Source organism: Phascolarctos cinereus, unplaced genomic scaffold (assembly GCF_003287225.1).
Source record: "Phascolarctos cinereus isolate Bilbo 61053 unplaced genomic scaffold, phaCin_HiC Scaffold_4;HRSCAF=312, whole genome shotgun sequence".
Taxonomy (NCBI): Eukaryota; Metazoa; Chordata; class Mammalia; order Diprotodontia; family Phascolarctidae; genus Phascolarctos; species Phascolarctos cinereus.
The window spans coordinates 76098890-76121937 of record NW_027555847.1 but is presented as its reverse complement, the minus strand read 5'-3'; positions in this window follow the sequence as shown (position 1 = coordinate 76121937).

Below are 23048 nucleotides of genomic sequence, written 5' to 3'. Positions count from 1 at the left end.
ACCTCCTCAGGGCCCTGACCTCTTGTGATCAAAACTGCTCTTGAAGTGTGCCTGCCCTGAACTGTGACTCAGAAGTGAGCATAGACAGTGGAGCACCTGGTCTTGTGCTCAGTGCTAGTACAGGAGTCCACTGTAATCTCTTTCTGACCAGTTGACTGATCATGATCATCTCACCATCTCTAGCTTGAGAGTTCTTTAAGCTGTTGCTGTTGTCATCACAAAGTCCCACCACTGGTGTTGGATTCGTTTGAGTTCTAGGCCAGGCTCTACCCCTATATCCCAGATCTCTCTTTCTCACCTCCTAAGTTGTCTTGAACTGGAAGAATGTCTCATCTTGTCTTGTCTGTGCAACTCTAGAATTCAATTTGTGGTATTATTTTAAATTTGGAAGGTAATGTTGGGAGAGGTTGGTTGTAGTGGTTCCTCCACTTTTCCATCTTGGCTTTCAAAGTCAATTTTTTCAACCCAATTCTAATACTTTATATCTATCCCTTTTACATTTCATCTTATTAGGTTTAACTCAGTGTTTTCCCTGCTAAGTTCTTTTACACACACACGTACACGCACGCACACACACACACACATGCGTGCATGCACACACACACACACACACACACACACACACACACACACATACATTTCTGTGGAGGGTAGAATAGATGACCACTGGAGAGTAATGGAATTGTTTTGACTATTTATGGACTTAGATGCAAATTCTTCCTCCTTTGTAGTAATTTTCAAAATAAAGGCAGCCTTGCAATTGATTCATTGTCTACATGAGTACTTGCATAAGACTTGAGGTCATTTTGATCTTCTCTACATGGATCTGGATATGAGCTACATTTCTCATTTTCTCAGTAAAAACCAAAAGTGGGGACTCAAGTGAATGTGTGTGCTTATTAAGAAACCTCTATCATTTCACTGAATATAAACCCAGAATTTTGTTTCTGGACTATCGATTGAATCTGAATCTGCTTCAGGGAATTTGGTTGAAGCAATATAAAACAAAGTGGAACAATATTCCCTGAGAGTTGTAACTCTTTCTAGGGAGCAGTGAGCCTCCTTCTGTTCCCTTAAGGTTCATGTAAAATCCAGTGAGAGTTCAGTTTTTCCTTTGTTCTTGAAGAGGACCATGACGTCTGGGAGGTGATGACAGGACATGCAAATGAATTGGATTTAAGTGAGGGAGGGCTGTGCAAAGTCACCAGCCTCACTTTCTCCTCTAGAAGCATCTGAGTCCAGTATCCAGACATTGTTCAGGACAACTGGAGATGGTCCAGGATGCAGTGGGGGACCTTGGCCTTTTCAAGCTAAGGTCTTTAACAGGTCTCAGTATATAAATACATAAGCAAAAGTTTTAGCTGCTTCAGTGGAGCAAGAATTACAATGATCCTGAGAATTCAATGAGTCTCCCGTCTCTCTCAATGTGGTTGTTATTATCTTAGGCTCAGTGATTCATTAATATAATTTCTTCTAAGTCACATGCACTTATAAATTGTCACCTATTCTTGTTGAGAAACACTAGTTTAAGTATTTATTTGGATTTAGACATAAGAACATGAAATTTATAGCATTTGTAATTCATGTCTCATTCTGGCCTAAGGGCCAGAGTCCCAAAGTTTTCAGAGTTCTCAAAGCCTGTGCCAACAAAATGCCAGTATTGGCACATTCTAGGAAAAGCTAAAAAGACTGATAGCAGTTTCACAACAGACTGTATGGATGCTCATTGTCTGAGGACTAGCACAAATGAGTGCAGAAATGGTTATAAAGAGAAAATGTTAGTTGAAGGAGTATGTGCATGCACAATCACATGTGTATTTGTGTGCGTTTGTACGTATGTGTATGTAAGTTTGTATGTGAGTTTGTATGCATGCATACATGCATGTTTGTGTGTAGGAGTGTTTTGTGTATAGGTATGTGTATGTAGGGATGTATGTATGTAGGTGTGTGTGCACACACGTGTGCGTGTGTGTGTATGTGTTTTATCTAAAATAGCTCCCAAAATCTAAGGTTCAAGAAAGCTTATACACTTCATGGGAAAATGCCCTCCTCAAAGTTACCAATGATGTCTCATTCACCAAATCTAAGGGCCTTTTTCTAATCCTTATCACGTTTGACATCTCTGCAGCCTTTCACACTATTGGCCGACCTCTTCTCCTTGATAATCTCCCCTGGACCTCCTCTTACCTGTATAACTTCACCTCAGTCTCTTTTCCTGATGTTCACACAGGTCATACTTACAAACCATGGTCTATCTTGTGCTTTCTGCTCTTAACCTTTTATACTATTACATGGGGTGATATCATCAGCTCCAATAAATTCAATTATCTCACCGATATCAATGATTCTCAGATCTAATTACCTAGTACTAGCATCTTTTCTGACCTCCTAAATCCTATCTCCAATTTTTTATTGAGTATCTCAAAGTTTATTTACCATAGACATCTTAAACTGTATTTTTCCATAACTGAACTCAACATCATTCACCCCAAGACTTGCCATCTTCCTAATGTTTCTTTTACTATTGATTACAGCATTATCTCAATCACCCAGGTTCACAAGCAAGGTATCATGTTTAGCTCCTTACTCACATATAATCTGTTAGTATGGCCTGTTAATTCTAACCTATGCTATCTCTCATAAATGCAACTCCCCCCCCCCATTGGCAGTGCCATGATCCTGGAGCAGACCCTCATCATCTTGCACCTGAACTATCGCTCTAGTTTTCTGATTGGTCTCTCTGCCTTAAGTCTCTCCCCACTCAGGTCCATGCTCCATTCAGCTGTCAAACTGAGCTAGTTAAATGGCAAGTCCAACCAGATCTCTCCCTTATTCACTAAACTCTGATGTTTCTCTATTATCTCTAGGATAAAATGTAATTTAAACTCCGTTCCATTCTTAAATCTCTTAATAGGTCCCTTTCTGCTTGTCCAGTCTTCTTATATCCTGCACCCCTCCACATATCCAATGGTATTGCCCCCATTGCAATTCTTCACACAAATTGCTCTATCTTGCAACATCATGAATATTCACTGGCCACTCCCTCTCCTTAGAACTCTCTCCTTCCTCATCTCCAACTCCTGGCTTCTCTGGCCTCATTCAAGATTCAGCTGAAGTCCTGTGTTCTTCAAGAAGCCCTTCCCAGTCCTCCTTAATCTTTTCCAATTAATCCTTTTTGTAGATTTACATGATTTGTTGTTGCCCTTCATTCTCTGAGGGAACAAAATGACATCACTATGCTAGAGTTAAGGTTCAGTGTGCCCCACTGTGGCTGATCAGACATGGTCTGGCCTGTAGTAGACAATTAATAAATGTCTGTTGACTTGACTCATGCTGATGAAATTACAGATGCCTGAAGAATAAGTGAATAAATTACAAATGATAGGAAAGTCTTTCACATAGATTCATAGAATTTAAAAGCTATAATGCATTTTCCAGAGCTTATACTCATAGGATCATAGATATAAAGGTAGAAGGGACCTCAGGGCCATCTAGTTCCAAGTCTATCTTTTAATAAATGAGGAAACTGAGGACCAGAAACCAGGTCTTTTGATTTCCAGACAAATGTCCTTTAAACTACTAAAGCTTCATAAACTAAGTATTTTGGGAGACCCTGTGTAAAAGATGTATATGTTTTATAGGCAAGAGCAGTAAGCTGACCACACATACATTAATATTCAATAAAATAGCTTGTTAAAATTACTTTTAATCCTTTTATCATTATTTATACTTCAACAAATGTAAAATAACATCATGCTTTATATATTTAGGAAGAAAAGTCAGGTAGAAACAAGATACTAAAGAGCATAACAACTGCTTATTTTAATAAATTTTGTTTCATCCTTATTTATCAATACATCAATAGGTGCTGTTTATCATTCCTGTATTTATTTTTCAATGAGCTTTGCTGTTCTTCATATTCTAAAACTGTATATATGATAGTTTCTTTATAATACGTCTCTGATAACTATTATCTGTGTGACCTTGGGCAAGGAACTTTTCCTCTTTGGACTTTGGTTCCCTTGATCATGAAAGAGTGGTTTGGAGTAAATAATCTCTAAAGTATCTTCCATCTCTAATTTTCATGATTCCTATGATTGAGTCTATGATGTATAGGAATATATATATAGGAACCTTCCCTTGTTTTAGTCCCTTGATCTCTATAATCCCTATTAACTTCTTGAAAAGCACTGAAAGCCAGTATGTGAAAGCAGATAGGACAGTGAATTTCAGGTTAGAAATAATTGGGTTCAAATTCAACCTGAGACACTTACTGGCTGCATGACAATGGGAAGCTCTCTTAGCTTCTCTGTGACTCAGTTTCCTAAACTCAGATAATTGAAGCTAGACAGCCTCTACTTTCCTTTAAGCTCTAAATCTATGACCCTATTGTGTGATCTCTACCCCATAACAGCTAGTTTTTTTTTTTTGCGGTACTTGAAAAGAAACAATTTATTGTGAAAAACTGAGAAGAACATACAAGACGAAATTAATGAGGGAAGGTGAAAATGGAGAGGAATTAGAAAAAGGAACTGAAAAGAAGATGCAGATTAGAAAAGCATATTACAGGGAAACAAGCAAGGTCAGAGTTTCTTCACCTATCTGTGAGAACTTCTTTTTCCTCCACACTGAAGTAGTAACAAATCACAATTGTTCAGCTGCTCTGCTCATGCCTCTAAACAATATTGTCCCAGTCTATCACAGTGCTTTAAGGAAACAGAAGTTTGAATCAATCAATTGATGATTCAGTTAATAAGTGTTTATTAAACCCAGACTAAGTTCTACCTCTAGTTCATGGTGGTGGTGGGCACTAGGACTACACATATAATTATTAGAACAAACCCTAATCTCAGAGTCCCATTTCTAATGAGGACAACATGTATGCACACACACCCCCACATTATATTTATTATGTAGATGACATAATACATAATGTTTTTGCAAAATAAATATAAAGAAAACTAATCAAAATTAATACAAAGCCATTAAACATAAGGCATTAAAAGTTCATTAGATCAGAAAAAGTACCATGTAGAAGGTAGCACCAGACCTATGTATATTGAAATAAGAAAAGGTTTTTCAAAAGGCAAAAGTGAGGAGGGTGTACGTTCCAGTTCAAAGACATGGATATGGAAAATGGTAGAAAGAGTACAGTGTGTCAGGAACAGAGAAAGGTGTGGCTTGATAGGAGACTGTAGGAAGGGAGTAATGTCCAATGAGATTTGAAAGAAAAGTTGGGGGAAGGTAGGTCAAAGGGTTTTGAAATGTAAACAGAATGGGGGGCAGAGCCAAGATGAAAGATTAGGAGCAGAAAACCAGGTGAATTCTCCCAACATTTCCTCCAGAGAACTTTAAAATGATACCTCAAATCACATTTTGGAGTGGAAAAGCCAATATAAGGCCAAGGTGAGACATTTTTCTGGCCTAAGAAAACTAAAGAGGTTAGCAGGAAAAGTCTGTGACACCTGGGTGGAGGCTTGTATGAAGCCTACATAAGCTGTGGCTGCAACATTGGCCACAGGAGCAATTTCAGAAGCTCTCAGCATAGAGCGAGTAAGGAAATCAGACAACTGGTCAGAAAGAAATTACAGGAGACCCTTTTCTAATACTAGGCACAGCTAGATCTCATTGGCCACTCTATTGTTTGTATGCAGTTCTGGGTCTCAGTTCCAGGGTGGAGAGGAGTGCAGGCAGTTAGTCATAAGGCAGCAGGGTTCCTGATCACAGTTCCAAAGCAAAGATGAATCCTAACATTTGTAGCTGCAGTAGACCAGAGGGCCCTCTTGGGTAAAAACCAGAGCAGTGACCAGGAGAGCAGTGACCACATCTCTCCTAGGATCGTACTATCATGGAAGTAGCAAAAACTTGCCCTCAAAACTAGCTCTGAAAATAGCAGCACCAAAAAGCCAGAAGTTTGTGACAGTGCCTCCCCAACCAAGGTGAGTGGAGTCCAACTTTAAAATAAAGTTCAAAGTCAAGAAATACAATGGAAAAATGAGCAAAAAACAACAAAAACTAATTTGAATATAAAAAGTCACTAACATGGCAGAGAAGACCAAGACATAAACTCAGAAGAAGATAATAATGTGAAAACAGTTTTTTTTTTTAAAAAGCATCAAATAAAAACACTGTTTGGACACAAACCCAACAAGAATTCCAAGAATAATTAAAGAAATATATGAGTGGTAGAGGGAAATTTGAGAAAAGAAATGAGAAAGATGCATGAAAAATTATTAAAGGGGAATTAACTACTTGCTAAAAGAGGCACATAAAATAGTGAAGAAAATAATATCTTAAAAGACAGTATTGGCCAAATGGTAAAAGAGGCAGAAAAATCCACTGAAGAGAAGAATTTAAAAAGGAGAATTGGCCAAATGGAAAAGGAGGTAGAAAATCTCACTGAAGAAAAAAATACCTTAAAAATTAGAACTGGGTGAATGGAAGTTAATGACTCCATGAGACATCAAGAAACAATGATACAAAATATAAGGAATAAAAATAATAAGAGGAAATGTGAACTATCTCATTGGGAAAACTACCGACCTGGAAAATAGATCAAGGGGAGTTAATTTAAGAATTATTGGACTGCTCCAAAGCCATGATAAAAGAAACAGCCTACACATTATATTTCAGGAAATTACCAATGAAAACTGCCTTAATATCTTATATCCAGAAGTAAAATATAAATTGAAAGACTCTACTAAGCATTTCCTGAAAGGGATCCCCAAAAAATAAGATCCACTTTGTGACTGATAAATGGTTAAAGGACATAAAGGGGCAATTTTCAGAAGAAATAAAAACTGTCTATTGAAAGTGTTCTAAATCATTATTGACTAAGAGAAGCATATTTTTTTTATTTTTATAATCTTTTTTTTAAGGCAATTGGGGTTAAGTGACTTGCCCAAGGTCACACAGCTAGTAAGTGTCAAGTGTTTGGTCTGAGGCTGGATTTGAACTCAGGTCCTCCTGACTTCGGGGCCAGTGCTCTATCTATGGTGCCACCTTGCTACCCCTAGAGAAAAGCATATTAAAATATCCCTGAGGTACCATCTAATACCTATCAGAAATTACAGATGCTGGAGAGGATGAGGAAAAAATAGGTGCATTAATGAATTGTTGGTGAAATAGTGAACTGGTCCAACCATTCTGAAGAACAATTTAAACCTATACCCAAAAGGGCTATAAAACTTTGCATTCCCTTTGACCATGCAATAACACTAGTAGGTTTGTATCCAAAAAAGATAAAAGAAAAGGAAAAAAATGACATTTATGCCCAGAATATTTATAGCAGTTCTTTTTTTTTTGTGGTGGAAAAGAATTGGAAATTGAAGGGATGCTCATAAATTGTGGAATAGCTGAACAAGTTTTGGCATGTAATTGCGATAAAATAATATTGTGGTATAAGAAATGACAAGAGATGCTGTTTTAGAGAAAAAAGCATGGGCAGGGCAAGAACTATATAATAACTGATGTAAAGTGAAGTGAGAAGAACTAGGAGATCGCTGTGCACAGCAACAGCAATGTTGTAATGATGATCAACTATGAAAGACTTGGCTACTCTGATCAAAACAAAGATCTAAGACAATTACAAAGACTTATGATTAAAAAAAAAATACTATCTACCTCCAGATAGAGAACTGATGAAGTTGAAATGCAAATTGAAGTATAATTTTCTCTCTTCATTTTTTCTTTTTTTTTTAAATAAAATGGCTAATACGGAATTTTGTCTTACATTATTTCACATGTATACTTATTTGCCTTCTCAGTACATGTGGAAAGAGTGAGAGGAAGGAAGAGAATTTGAAGCTCAAAATTTAAAAAGAAGAACTTAAAAATTAAAAATAAATCATAAATTAAAATATTAAAAAAATGTAAACAGAAAAGTTTATATTTGATCCGAAAGGCAATGGGATATGCCACTTAGAATATATGGAGCAGGGCAGTGTAATTGTCAGCTCTGTTTTCCACTAAAGAGGCAAGTATACATTACAATTTTCAATTAGAGAGAAGATACAACTATTTTTCTAGAAGGATTGAATAAGATCTAGATTTAAATATCAGTGATTATTTAGACCTCTATTTAGATGACCTTTGGGCAATAGCAAGGAAGAGATGCAGATGCATCTCTCACACTGGTGCCCAGGTCATGTTATGTTTCCTGCTTTCTCTCCTTCAGGACAGGAACTCTTGGGTCATTCCACATAATAATACTGTTCCAGAACATAGATTAGGAACAGAGAATGTATAGGGAGGAATAGGATAATGTTTTCCTTCATTGCATCTGCTTGATTTTCCACCCTAGCAGTTTATTCCACCCATGTGATCTCACCCTGGAAAATCTTAAGCACCCTACCTCCCTACAGCCCCTGCAACCTCTTTGAACATCCTCTTATTCATTGTCTTCTCCCATTGGAACGTAAGCTCATTGAGAGCAATGATTGTCTTTCTTTTTGCTTATATTTGTATTCTCAGTGCATAGAACAGTGACTGGAATTTAATGAATGTTTATTAACTTGATTTGACTGTGCTCTCACTCACTCCACATATCCAATCAATGTCTTGCCAGATTTTGTTGTTTTGGCCTTAAAATATACCAAACACTTTGTGTGTGTATATGTATATATGCATACATGCCTACATATGTTTATATTAATATCTCCTCTCCACTCCTAAAGACGCAAACTTAGTTCAGGCCCTCATTACTTGTCATCTGGGTTATTATCTTCCCCCACTACAAAACATCTTCCACTTAGCTGGCAATGTGATTTTCTAAAATATAGTTCTAACCATGATATCCCCTACTCAATGAGCTGCAGTGGCTCCCTATTACCTCTAGTAATAAATGTAAAATCTTCTGTTTGGCATTTAAAGCATTTAATAACCTTCCTTCCTGTTCAGTTTCCTCATAACTTATTCCTTTAAAATCCAAAGACATTGGGCTACATGAAAGTCCTCACACACACGCAATGTGCCTATTCTCCACACTTTTGTAATCACTATTGGTCAGACATGTGATGTTCTGTATCCTCAGTTCCGCAACTTCACTTTTCTGTTTTTTCAAGGGTTAGCTTAAATCAATCCTTCTATAGAAGGGTTTCCTTCTCATTCACACTCCCCACCCTGATCCTAATGCTTTCTCTTTCAAATTACACATATACACATACATGCATGTATATACATAGATGTATATATACAAACATACATGTGCACATGCATACATGCATGTGCATATATATGTATTATATCCCCAGAGCTTAGTATAGTGCCTGGTAAATTGCAAATGTCTGGTAACTACTTCTTGATTGGCTAACAATTGTATAACAGGTAAAGACAGGCAGTCCCAGAAAAGGAAGAAAAAGTCGAATGAATAGATTAAATGTGATTATCAAATAGCATTAAACACTCTTGTTCCTATGACAGTGTGCAATTTTTGTATAAAGCAGCCTACATGTGTCTCCACTGTAACATATTCTATAGTGAGTAGCAGTTATATACTTCCGCTTCCAGGAGCCAAGATGGCAGAGCAAAAAGCTAGTCACTCTCACCCTCCCCTATCAACCTCTGAAAACCTAGAAAATATCACCCTAGGAAAAAAAAACCCTGGAACAGCTGGACTAGAAGAAAGATGGGGAACAGCAGTGAAGCAGCCCAGCAAACAGGTCTCCCAGTGCCTCAGCAAAAATAAGGGAAGCAGCACTACAAAGGGCCCCAGCCAGATAAGCACCCTGCAGCAGTCATCTGAAAGGAGCTGAAGAAAACAACCTAGAGTCTTCCTGAAGTCCCAGCCTTGCTGATTCCAACCCAACACCAGGTAAGCTGTCAGAACCCTATAGCCCCCAGCTGTCAATCAGGAGGAGATCCTGAAGCCCAGGTGGTAGAGCAGGCAAACACCAACACCCAGTGCCTCAGTGAGGGCAGGGGTACCGGTGGAAACCAGCTCAGAAAACCACCAGGTGCCTCGGCACTCTACCACAGAGGAATCTCACAGTGCATTAGCAGAAACCAGGGAAGCAGCATTTCTAGGGGCCCCAGGCAGATAAACACCATGCAGTACCTATCTAAAAGGAGCTGAAGAAAGCTAAAGGAAAGGAAAAGCAGGCAACCTAGAATTGCCTCAAAGTTCCAGCCTTGCTGATTCCAGCTCAAAACAAGGTAAGCTGCCAAAACGCTATAGCCTTCAATTGCCAACATAAGAGGCCCCAGCACACAAAGCCAGTGACCAAGACCTAGGTTCCCAACACACAAAGCTTGGGTCAGTGCCCTCTGTTCCCCAGCAGGAGAACTCAATTTCTTTAAAGGCCAGGGAATAAAGAAACCATGAGCAAAAAGAAACGTATCATAGATTCATATTATGAGAAGAGTGGAGATCAAGACAGAAATTCTGAAGAGGACAACATTGTCAACAAACCCACATCTGCAACATCAAGAGGGAATATGAACTGGTCTGAAGCCCAAAAAGCCTTCTTAGAAGAGCTCAAGAAGGGTTTTAAAAGCCTAATGAGAGAGGTAGAAGAGTCCTTAAAAAATACAATTGGCCAATTGGAAAAAAAGCACACTGACGAAAACAAGTCCCTAAAAACACAATTGGCAAACTGAAAAAAAAGTACACTGAAGAAAACAAATCCCTTAAAAGTACAATTGGCCAATTGAAGAAGGAAGTACAAAAACTAACAGAAGAAAGCTATCTGTTAAAAACTAGAATTGGGGGCAGCTAGGTGGCACAGTGGATAGAGGACCAGCCTGGGATTCAGGAGGACCCAAGTTCAAATCAGGCCTCAGACACATAACACTTACCAGCTGTGTGACTCTGGGCAAGTCACTTAACCCCATTGCCTAGACAAAAAAACAAAAATAAAAACAAAAGAAAACCAAAAATAATAAACAAAACGAAACTAGAATTGGACAAATGGAAACTAATGACTCTGTGAGACAGCAAGAATCAGTCAAACAGAAACAAAAAAATGAAAAAATGAATGAAAACATAAATACCTCATTGGTAAAACAACCAAGCTAGAAAATCAATCCAGGAGAGACAATTTAAAAATCACTGGACTACCTGAAAATCATGATAAAAAAAGGAGTCTGAACAGTATCTTTCAGGAAATCATAAAGGAAAACTGCCCTGAAGTCCTAGAACCAGAAGGTAAAATAACCATAGAAAGAATACACAGCTCACCACCTGACAGAGATCCCAAATTGACAACACCAAAGAATATAATAGCAAAATTCCAAAACTACCAGATGAAAGAGAAGGTGCTGCAAGCACCCAGAAAGAAACAATTTAAATATCATGGAACCATAGTCAGGATTACACAGGACCTTGCAACTTCTACACTAAAAGACTGCAGGGTGTGGAACATGATATTCCGTAATGAAAAAGGATCTTGGATTGCAGCCAAGAATCAACTACCCTACAAAAATAAGCATGATTTTTCAAGGGAAGAGATGGTTATTCAGTGAAGTAGGGGACTTCCAAACCTTCCTGACAAAAAGACCAGAGCTTAACAAAAAATTTGATCTTCAAATACAAGATTCAAGAAAGACATAAAAAGGTAAATGGGAAAGACAGATACAAAATGTTGTTAATGAGGGTGGACTGTTTACATTCCTACAAAGGAAGATGACACTTGTAACTCTTGAGAACTGTATTGTTATTACACCATGTTAAAGGAGTATACATAAAGGGGGTGGATATTAGTTGACTTTGATGTAATGATAAAAAAAAAAATCTAACCAAGTGGGTTAAATGGATCCAAATAAGTGGATTAGTCTGATCTTAGAAAATGTACTGAGAAAGGAGGAGGCAGACAAGGGTAAATTACATTACAGGAAAAGACAGAAAATCCTATTACAGCAGAGGGAAAGAAGGGGGGGGTGAGCATTGTTTGAACCTTACTCTTATCAGATTTGGCTCAAGAAGGGAATAACATAATCAGTCAGGTATGGAAATCTAACTTGCCGTATGGGCAGTAGGAGGGAAAAGGGGAAAGAAAAGGGAGGGGGGAGGGAAGGGAGGGAAAAAAGAGGTTGGGGCGAAGGGGAAGAGGAGGAGGGGGATAATAAAAGGGAGGAGAGACTAAAGGAGGTGGTGGTCAAAAGCAAAGTACTGGTGGGGGGAAGGGAGAGAGGAGAAAGAAAAGCATAAATGGGGAAAAAAAGGATAGAGAAAAAGACACAGATAGTAATCATAACTGTGAAAGTTGAATCGCTATCTTTTTTTTTCTCTCTTCTGTTGAGTTTTGTTTCCTCTTTCTGATGGTTCCTCCTTTTGGTTTTAATTTTTACTTACAACTTCACTAATGTGAAAATATGTTTAATAGGAATGTAAATGTATAGCCTATATCAGATTGTGCATAGTGTTGAGGAGGGTGGGGGAGGAAAGGGGAGAAAAATTTTGAACTCAAAAGCATATGGAAGTTATTGTTGATAAATCAAAATAAATTAATAAAAAAAATTTTTAAAAAAATAGCAGTTATCTGAATAGCCTGAGAATCAGCTATACACATGCTGAGTAAACCCTGTAGGGGCACATAAATATTTATTATCATTATTATTAATTATATAGTAATGGTGTCAAGCTACTTTCTGATGCACCAAAAATCCATGTTTTTAACACCCACCTTCCCCTGGCATTCTTATATGTGACTGTGAATCACTGAACACATGATTCTAAAGAATCAAGGTGGTGGGTGTCCCAGAGCACAATGGATAACCATATGATGTCTGTAAGCAGATGGCAGTGTAGTACATTTCATCTTTATATAGCACTTTTAAGTTTGCAAAGAGATTTTCTCAATGATGACCTACATCAAGAAATGGAACAAAGATGTCATCAAGGAAATATATGACCAGAAAAAGAGTTGGGTGATTTATGTATCAAGAGCAAGGGATAATGGATGGACAGTTGGATAGTCTGAGGATTACATCAGTAACTATGCTATGTAAAAACAAATAAATAAAAAAACAAAAAAATAAATAAACAGATAGATAGATGGATGTGGATGGATGGATGGATAGATAGATAGATAGATAGATAGATAGATAGATAGATAGATAAACTAGCAAACTTGAAAAAAGCCCTCCAGTACATTATACAAAATGTATGCTCTGTGCAAGATTGGGTTTGTAAGACTTCAGGGATAGGATGATTACTTGTCAGATATGTTAAAGTACAGATTCCTTTTGCATGTGGGATGGACTAGATGACTACTAATATCCCTTCAAAATCTCAGATTCTATGAGTCTTTGAAAATATATTGGAGGACACAAATGAGAATTAAATTTAATGAGAACTCATGGATGGTGCACAAAGTCCAACAGTACAGAGAGTACCTATATCAGTGATATCCTTTCCAGAGAAGTAGTAATAATAAAAAAAAAAACCTGTCTTAACCAGAACTTTTTGATAAATTAATTTTGCTTTATTTAAGGAGTTGTGGAAAGAAGGATTTAAATGAATGAATGAAAAAAAACATTCAGGAAGTCTTTACTAGGTATAAAGCTCTGTGCTAAGTGTTAGGGATACAAATAGAAAGTGACAGTCCCTATTGTAAAGGAGTTGACATTCTAATGGGGAATATGAACCCCTATGGAGGTAAGCATTCATAACTGCTGTAATCTCCTAAATACTACTGAGAGTATACATAGTGCATATCATCCATATCAATGCTATTTAGTAAAGGTTAATTATTGTCAAAAGGCAACATATAGGAAGACTATGAGCCTGGGAATCAGGAAGATCTGAGTTCAAGTCCTACCACTGACATATATTAGCTGTGGGACAATGGATAAGTTACTTGACCTGCATTAAATTGAGAATATAGGTTCCATATGGGTTGCCATTCTTCTTCTTCTTCTTCTTCCTCTTCTTCTTCCTCTTCTTCTTCTTCTCTTCTTCTTCTTCTTCTTCTTCTTCTTCTTCTTCTTCTTCTTCTTCTTCTTCTTCTTCTTCTTCTTTTAGTTAAGAAGTTGGGGTTAAGTGACTTGCCCAGGGTCACACAGCTAGTGAGTGTCAAGTCTTTGGTCTGAGGCCAAGTTTGAACTCAGGTCCTCCTGACTGCAGGGCGGGTGCTCTATCCACTGCGCCACCTAGCGGCCCCTGCCAATCTTCTTCAATGTCATTGTTGACTCCAACATTCTTTGATGATTTTTATCCCTTGAATTTTTTTTTTAAGAAAGTAAGAAAGCCAATGAAGTAGAGAGCCTAAATGAATTGCTCAAGGTCACTCAGCTAGCAAATAAAAGAATAAAGACTTAAACGCACATTTTCCTGGCTGTAGGCTCAGTGCTCTCCTTCACCATACTTCAGGAGGCAAGAACTAAGTATTCTTTTAAGTATGTCAGTAGATTCCTTTTAAAGTAAAGAATCTAATATACATTCCCAAACTCAAACATCAGACCCAGAAGCTTGATGTTGTAGTGACCAGATCACTGGGCCTGGAGACAGGAGATCCTGAATTCAAATCCAGCCTTAGAAACTTTTTGGTGCTGTGACTTTAGGCATGTTACTTAAACTCTGTCCACCTAAGCTTCTTTATATGTAAAATAGGGATAACTATTGCACCTACCTCACAAAGTTGTAGTAAGGATCAAATAAGACAATATTATAATAGCACATTATAGACATTATACAAATGCCAACTATGTTATTTATTTAATGAGTGGTCAGTCGTCAGATTCATTATCTCTCTTATATGATTTTGCTAAATACCTATTTCCTCAGAGATATTTCAGGAAAAATGTCCCCAAATATCTATGTTCATCTCCTCACTTCCCCCCCCAAAAAAAATAGACAGTCTTCCACACACAAACACATGAATCTACACACACACTTCTTCCTTTGGGGAATTTCAAAAGGTAATGATAAGCAAGACAGAGAAGGAATGAGGTTCAGATGGTGAAGTTAGAGTTTCCAGAGTTTGAGAAACAAAGAAAAAAAAAAGCCCAGGAATATATTCAAACTCACATGTGTTTACTTTTTTTTTTCACTTTTGCCCTTTCTCAATGAAAGGCTAATATAAATCCATAATTACTACCTACTCTAGAATATTTTCACACAGATTTAGAGATAAAATGCTTCCATCTGTCATTTGATGTCTCCAGTGACTTGTAGGCACTGTCTCATGCTGCTTTCTTACCATTTTTTTTTATTGCTTTGCAATATGTCCAATTTCAAGAATCACCATTTAGCTGGGGAAGTAAAAAGAGATGGTGGATTATCACTATTGTCCAATGATGTTTCAGTTCCTCTTTCTTTATTTTCCATTTATCCAGGTTGATAATCTCTATGTCTCTAGTGCTCTCCCACCTAATCTTCAATTTAACTCCAACTCAGCTCCAATGGCACCCCCTATAAGAAGCCTTCCCTGACTTTCCCCATTAGCATCCTCCCATTACATCTTTAAAATATATAAATTTCCTTCATGTTTAAAATGTATGTTTCATACTCAAGTAGGATGTAAGTTAATTTCACTTTTGTCTTTGTATCTTCTAGTATATGGGAAATGTTTAATCAAAGTTTATTGATTGGTATTCCATAAATTATCTTGGGCAGACTTGAATTTGCATTAAGAAATAGTGACTTTAATGAGCCTTCAGCAAGCAGCAAAAGATAAAGTTAGAAGTTTATGGGTGACCTATTGTGGATATAATATCATTTTAACTACAGAAATGATATACTTTCAAAGGAACCAGAAAGCGATGATGAGATATTTCTTTCTTCCACTCTCCCTTTCTCAACCCTAATACACACATCTCTTCTGTATGGTCACATATTTGTGGTCATATTTGTTATCTTATATTACGCTATGTTATAATACACATGAAATGAATGTACATAGTAGACACACATGTATAACTCTAGACTCCCACATTCTATATACTGCAAATTCTTCTAGCAAGTTCTACCTGGAGCAAATGGAAGCTTACGACTTTATGAGAAATCAAGACATTGTAAAACAAAACCAAAAGAATGAAAAAAACCCCCGCAAGATAATGTGAAATATCTCATTGGAAAAAAACAACTGATATGGAAAATAGATCCAGGAGAGATACTCATAAAACTATTTGACTACCTGAAAGCCATGATCAAAACAAGAGCCTAGACATCATCTTTCAAGAAATTATCAAGGAAAACTCCCCTGATATTCTAGAACCTGAGGGTAAAATAGAAATTGAAAGAATCCACTGATTACTTCCTGAAAGAGATCCCCAAAAAGAAAACTCCTAAGAATTTCTTAGCCAAATTTCAGAGTTCTCAGGTCAAGGAGAAAATATTGCAAGCAGCCAGGAAGAAATAATTCAAGTATTGTGGAAACACATTCAAGATAATACAAGATAGAGCAGCTTCTCCATTAAGGGACCAGAGGGCTTGAAATATGATATTCCAGAGGTCAAAGGAGATAGGAATAAAACCAAGAATCACCTACCCAGCAAGACTGAGTATAATCCTTCAGAGAAAAAAGTGGAAATTCAGTGAAATAGGGGACTTTCATGCATTCTTGATGAAAAGAGCAGAGCTCAATAGAAAATTTGACTTTCAAATATAATTCTCAAGAGAAGCATGAAAAGGTAAACAAGAAAGAGAAATCGTAAGAGGCTTATTAAAGTTGAACTGTTTACATTCCTTCAAGAGAAAATAATATTTGTAACTCATGAGACCTTTCTCAATATTAGGGTAGTTGGAGGGAAAATATATAATACATCATATATACTTATTATATATATACATATATATGTATGTATATATACACACATACATATATACACAAACATACACACATATATACATGAATACATACATATATATGTATGTATGTGTATGTATATGTAGAGACAGAGGGCACAGGGTCAGTTGAATACAAAGGGGTGATATCAAAAAATAAAATTAAGGAATGAGAGAGGTTTAAACTGGGAGAAGGAGAAAGGGAGAGGTAGAATAGGGTAAATTTTCTCACATAAACAAGAAAAAACTTTTACAGTGGAGGGGAAGTGGGGGAAGGTGAGAGAGAATGAACGAATCTTATTCTCATTGGATTTGGCTTAAGGAGGGAATAACATACTCAATTGGGTATGGAAATTTATCTTACCCTATAGGAAAATAGGGAGGGAAGGGGATGAGAGAGGAGAGGATGATAGAAGGGAGGGTGGATTGGGGAAGGGGTAGTCACAAGCAAACACTTTTGATGAGGGACAGAGCCAAAGGAGAAAATAGAATAAATGGGTGGTGGGATAGGATAAAGGGAAATATAGTTATTCACAACGTGAGTATTACAGAGGTGTTTTGCATAACTACACACGTATAACCTGTGTCAAGTTACTTGCCTTCTCAATGAGGGTGAGTGAGGAGGGAATAAGGGAGAGAATTTGGAGCCCAATGTTTTAAAAACAAATGTTAAAAATTGTTTTTACATAGAACTGGGAAATTAGATATACAGGCAATGAGGTACAGAAATCTAACTTGCCCTAAAGAAAAACAAGGGGACGGAGATAAGAAAAGTAGGGGAGGATAGATTAAGGGAAAGGGTATTCAGAATGCACACAATCTTGGGGTGGGGGAGGGGATAGATAGGGAGAAACTTTGGAACTCAAAATCTTGTGGAAATGAACATTGAAAACTAAAAATAAATAAATTCATTAAAAAAAGAAAAATGAATAAATAAATATATCTTGCCTTTCTTATTTTTGGACTCAGTGACTTGGGAACGAAAATCACTTTTGCACAGCCTTGGTGGAGGGAATGTTTACAAACTTAGGAAATACTCACTTACAAATTTTGAATAAAAAAAACTGTATGAGACTTTAGGAATTATGTCCCTAATGTTGTAAAGCAAGAATACCAAGGCCTAAGAAGCTGTGGCTTGCCTAATGTCAAACAAGTAATCATTGACAGGACAGAATCCATCTCCAATCAGTTGCCAAAGAGCATCAATTATACCTTCATAACATCTTTTCCACTTACCCCCTTCTCTGCCTTTACTTGACCACCATCCTACTTCAGGCCCTCATCAAATACCATTTGTACCATTACAATATTTTCCTAATTGTCCTATATCTTTCCTGCTTCTTCTCTCTATAATACATCTATGAAAAGATTATTCTTAAAGAAATCTTATATCTAATGAATCCTAATCTTATGACTTGTTACCATTAATACCACAATAGCCTATAAAAGAGTTATTACTTCATAAATGTTGATTGATGAAATGACATACAAACATATAAAGCAAACTGTAACAGACACCAGTTGCATTCAATTTTGTCGTATTCTCTCACTAATACAGGGATAATTTACTGATGTATTCTATATTGTCAAATTAATGGGATGAATTTAGAAGAATTGTGGTTCATGGTGTGTTGTCTCAGAGAATTCAGAGTCAGACCATCTGTAATCCACAGATAGGCATATATTGAGAATTGAAGCCCCTCAGAAGTGGGCTAGGTTCCAAGAGGAACCATTCCATTGGTAAGACAACACAGGTGGAACAGCTAGATGGCACAGTGAATAGAGCACCAGCCCTAGAGTCAGAAGGATCTGAGTTCAAATCTGACCTCAGACACTTGACACTTACTAGCTGTGTGACCCTGGGCAAGTCACTTAACCCCATTGCCTAGCAAAAATCAATCAAACAAACAAAAAAACAACACAAGCAAATTTATAGTATAATGATGCTGATTATACGACAGAAATTAGGAATATTAAAAAGGCAAGAGGGGTTTCTTAAGTGATTAGGTAATAAGGAGGGATCCCTTCTATGTTTTGGTGGCCAAACATCCTGTTCATATTGCCTTCTGATTGGCTAGCTATTGTGGTCCTGTCTGGTCAAGATGGATAGTTAGGTATCGTGGTCCTGTCTTGGGCTAAATAGATGATGTGATTGTGGTTGAGAATAAGAACACATCTCTTCAAATATGTGAATTGGATCTGGGGGCAGTGGTTAGCTAGAGGCAGTGACTATATTGAGTCTGGGGGCTTGGGGTGTGGTTAAAACTAGATTGCATGGTAAAATCAGGATATGATTTCTGTTCTGTGGAGCCTGTAAGGAAGCTAGAATATTGGGGCTGTGGGCAGCTTTCTTAGGATTCCATCAGAATGACATAATGAATTCTATTTTAAAGGGCTTAGGATCATGTCAGTGTTATGTAGCAGAAAAAGCACTGGACTTAAAGTCACAGTGTTTTAGTCTGACGCTGACAGTGAGCTGAGAGACTAGAGGCGAAACATTTAACTTCTCTGGGCTCAGTTTATTAATTTGTTAAAAAGCAGGGAGAGTTAATTTATATGATTCTCTATGTTCCTTCCAGTTTTGACATTTTATGATTCTATGGATACCTAGAATTCCAAAATATACAATTATCTCCTGTATGTGTATTTATTAATAAAAAATGTTAACAAAGATTTCATTCTATTTGACTACATTGAGTACATAATATGAAAGGCCTCAGTTTCTCCACTGTGTCAGTTAGTGCTTGCCAACAGAAATGCCCCCACGCTTCCTGTCCAGTTATATTCCAAACTCTTTTATTTTATTACAAGACATCTCTCTAAACAGAAGTTACTAACCAATATCTCTTTTTAATGGAATCAGGGTCACCAGAGGGGAGGCTGTATATGAGAAAAATTGCTCTTTGCTTTTGAAGATTACTCTCTTCAGGAAGATGCTTTTTCTTAGCTAGGCTTTTAGAGCAATTCAACATTTATGTTCCATTGAAAGGGGGAAAAGAGCCTGGTCAAAGAAATTGGGAGCTTGGTGGACGCCAATTGTTTGCTTTCAATCTATCTTCTTAGTAAACTTTTTCACTAGTTTCTATAATTAATTACAATTTACTTTTGAGAGAAAACCATTCTGAAATACTTATCTGAACCCGCTAAAACTTTTCCAAGTGCTTTAGAATTTGGGGAGAAGGAATTAAAATAGGGTACCTTTTGATCAAGCAATTTAACACAACTTTAGTGAAAACGTGTCTTGGGGGGGATCTGGAACTCTGTTCTCTGTGTTGGTGTGATGTTTTTGTTTTTGTTTTGTTTTGTTAGAACAGTTTTTGGTTGGTGCAAATGGGAAAAGATTTTTCAGAAACTCCAAAACCATACATTGAATAGAATTAATACCATGGACTTATGTCAAATAGATATTATCTTTGTTATCATGGCAGAACATCTCCAAAAAAATTAAGAAAATAAAAATTGTACATTTTAACCAAAGTCAACAAGATATACAGTTATTTTAGAAAGTATATTGGATATTAACATCATAAATTAACCTCATAAATTAAACGAGTTAAACAAGTCCATCAAGTTAGATGAGTCAATGTTAAGACCATGGACTCAGAGCTGGAAAAGGCCTTATTAATTAAATGACTTACCTGAAATAACTGAGTTGATCAGTAATTAACAGTCAGGAGTTAAATCCAGATCCTTTCAGGAGAGACTTTCTTTTGTCTTCTTTGCATCCCTAGCACTTAGTAAAGTGTACTTGTATCCACAGAGCGCTTGTATACCCAGCACTTAGTACATCATAGCCAGTGAATGAATGTTTACTGAGTCACTGACTAGCTCTAAATTCAGTATTCTTTTTTTTTTCAGCAAAACGAAACTATATGTTTTTAGTTGCCATTCTTAAAGGCAATGGGGGAAAAAACAAAAGAGAATAGATGAAATTCAGAAGATGCTAAACACACTTAATTGTATTTCATAAAGTAGAGAGCATATCTTTCTGAATAGTTTTATTCACTTTTTAGTAGCCTTCACAGTATAATAAACCAAATGATCAATATTTGCCATCTTTACGTCCCACATAGATATAAAGTTAAAGTTAATTTTGAGGATTTGACACAGACTCCACCATTTTCAACATTAAAAAAGTAAAATTATAATTGAAAAAATAAAAACTGATGAAAAATGTTTTAAATTCAGTATTCTACTACTATATTGTGTGCACTCTCCTGTCTTTCTGGATGTCCAGGCCAAATATTATCCACCTCCCATAATTAACAGTGGTATATGCTATGTACTGCTAAAACCAGAACAGTATCATCTATGTACAGGAATACTCAACAGATATTTTTAGTTAAATGAATAAATGGATAGATGACAGAACAACTTCATATGAAGTCTTTCTTTTATACTGTCCTAGATTCCTCTAGAAAATTGCTATTATTACTTATTACCATGAGTTCAAGCAATGTAGCATGGTAAATAAAGCTCTATTGGATTTGGAGTGAGGATAACCTGGATTCAAATTCTCCCTCTAAAATTTACTTGCCTCCAAGCCTAGATTTCCTCATCTGAAAAAAAAGCTGATTTAAAAAATACCTGTCGTAACTGTATAAGATATTGGTAAGGTTCATATCAGATGATATGGGTAAAGTTCTTTGCAACTTACAGGGGTATATATACAACATGTATTATTATGATTGATTATGAAGTCTATTTAATGATAAATTAGCACAAGGGCAAATTATCAACAAAAGCTTTAAAATAAAATTAACTTAATTCTACACATAGTGAGTTGTCTATGATGGGATGATATAAAAAATAAATAAATAGATAAATAGAATTAAAGAGTGACAAAGAGGCATGTACTGATTGAAGGGGAGAGAGGTAGAATGGGTTAACTTATCTCATATAAAAGAGGTATGAAAGAAATTTTACAGTGGGGGAAAGATGGTGGGAGCAGTGGTCAATGCTTGAACCTATTGGAATTGGCTCAAAGGGAATAACATACACACTCAGTTGGGTGTAAAAATCTCTTGGAGAGGTACAGGCTGAAAGGAGAGAGAGAAAGAAGGATAAATGGGAAAATAAGATAGAGGGAAATATACTAATCACAACTGTGAAAAAATGACAGAAAATTTCTCTAATAAATGTCTTATTTCTCACATATACAAAGAACTGATTCAAGTTTATAAGAATTCAATTTATCCCTAATTGGTCAATGGTGAAAGGATATGAATAGCCAGTTTTCATAAGAAAAAAAAATCAAAGATATCTATAGTTACATGCAAAAATGCTCTAAATCACTCCTGATTAAAGAAATGCAAATTAAAATAAATCTGAGCTACCACCTCACATCTATTAGAGTAGTTAATATGACAGAAAAGGAAAATGACAGATGTTGGAGGTGATGTGAGAAAATTAGTACATCGATGCACTGTTGGTGGACTTGTGAGCTGATTCAACCATTCTGGAGAACAATTTAGAACTATACCCAATGGACTATAAAACCAGGCATACCCTTTGACACAGTAATACTACTTCTGTATACCAACGAGATTTTAAAAAAAGACATGGTCTATACATACAAAAATTTTATAGCAGCTCCTTTTGTCAATTTGGAAATTGAGGAGATGACCATAAATTGGGAAATGGCTGAAAAAGTTGTGGCATATTATTTTGATTGACTACTATTGTGCTATAAGGCATGATGAGCAGGATGCTTTCAGAAAAACCTAGAAAGAAATCAAAAAGTGGAGTGAGCAGAGCCACCCTTTTTAAACTTTATTTTTCTTGTGGTTTGTGTGTATGTGTGTTTTCTTTCACAGCATGACTAATATGGACATGTGTTTTATATGATTGCATATATTAGTCATGTTGTGAAAGCAAGCACAGACCAAACACACATACACACACACACACACACACACACAATAAAAATACAAATATTAAAAATAGTTTTACCTATAATTGGAAAAAAATGAAATGTTTAAGAAAAGAGTCCCTACTCTCAAAAAGTTTTTCACTAAATTTCAGAAATAATGTTCTGTTCTGCTGAGATTAATTACTGCAGGTCCTGCTTACATCATCTTTCTTAACCTTTGGCTAGTACTTAGTAACCTCCTAAAATAATATTTAACTCCCTTCTGTCTATAATTATAAGGTGCTACAAATTAAGGATTAATCCCTGTAGGCATTCTAGAGTTTATAAATTTGTTGATGTTTGAAAAGCATTAACAAGGCTGATAATATATCCTAGTAGTGAGAATGGAACATAAAATCATGGATGTTGAGGTTTTATTTTTTCGTTTTTTTATTTGTTTGTTTGTTTTCCTAT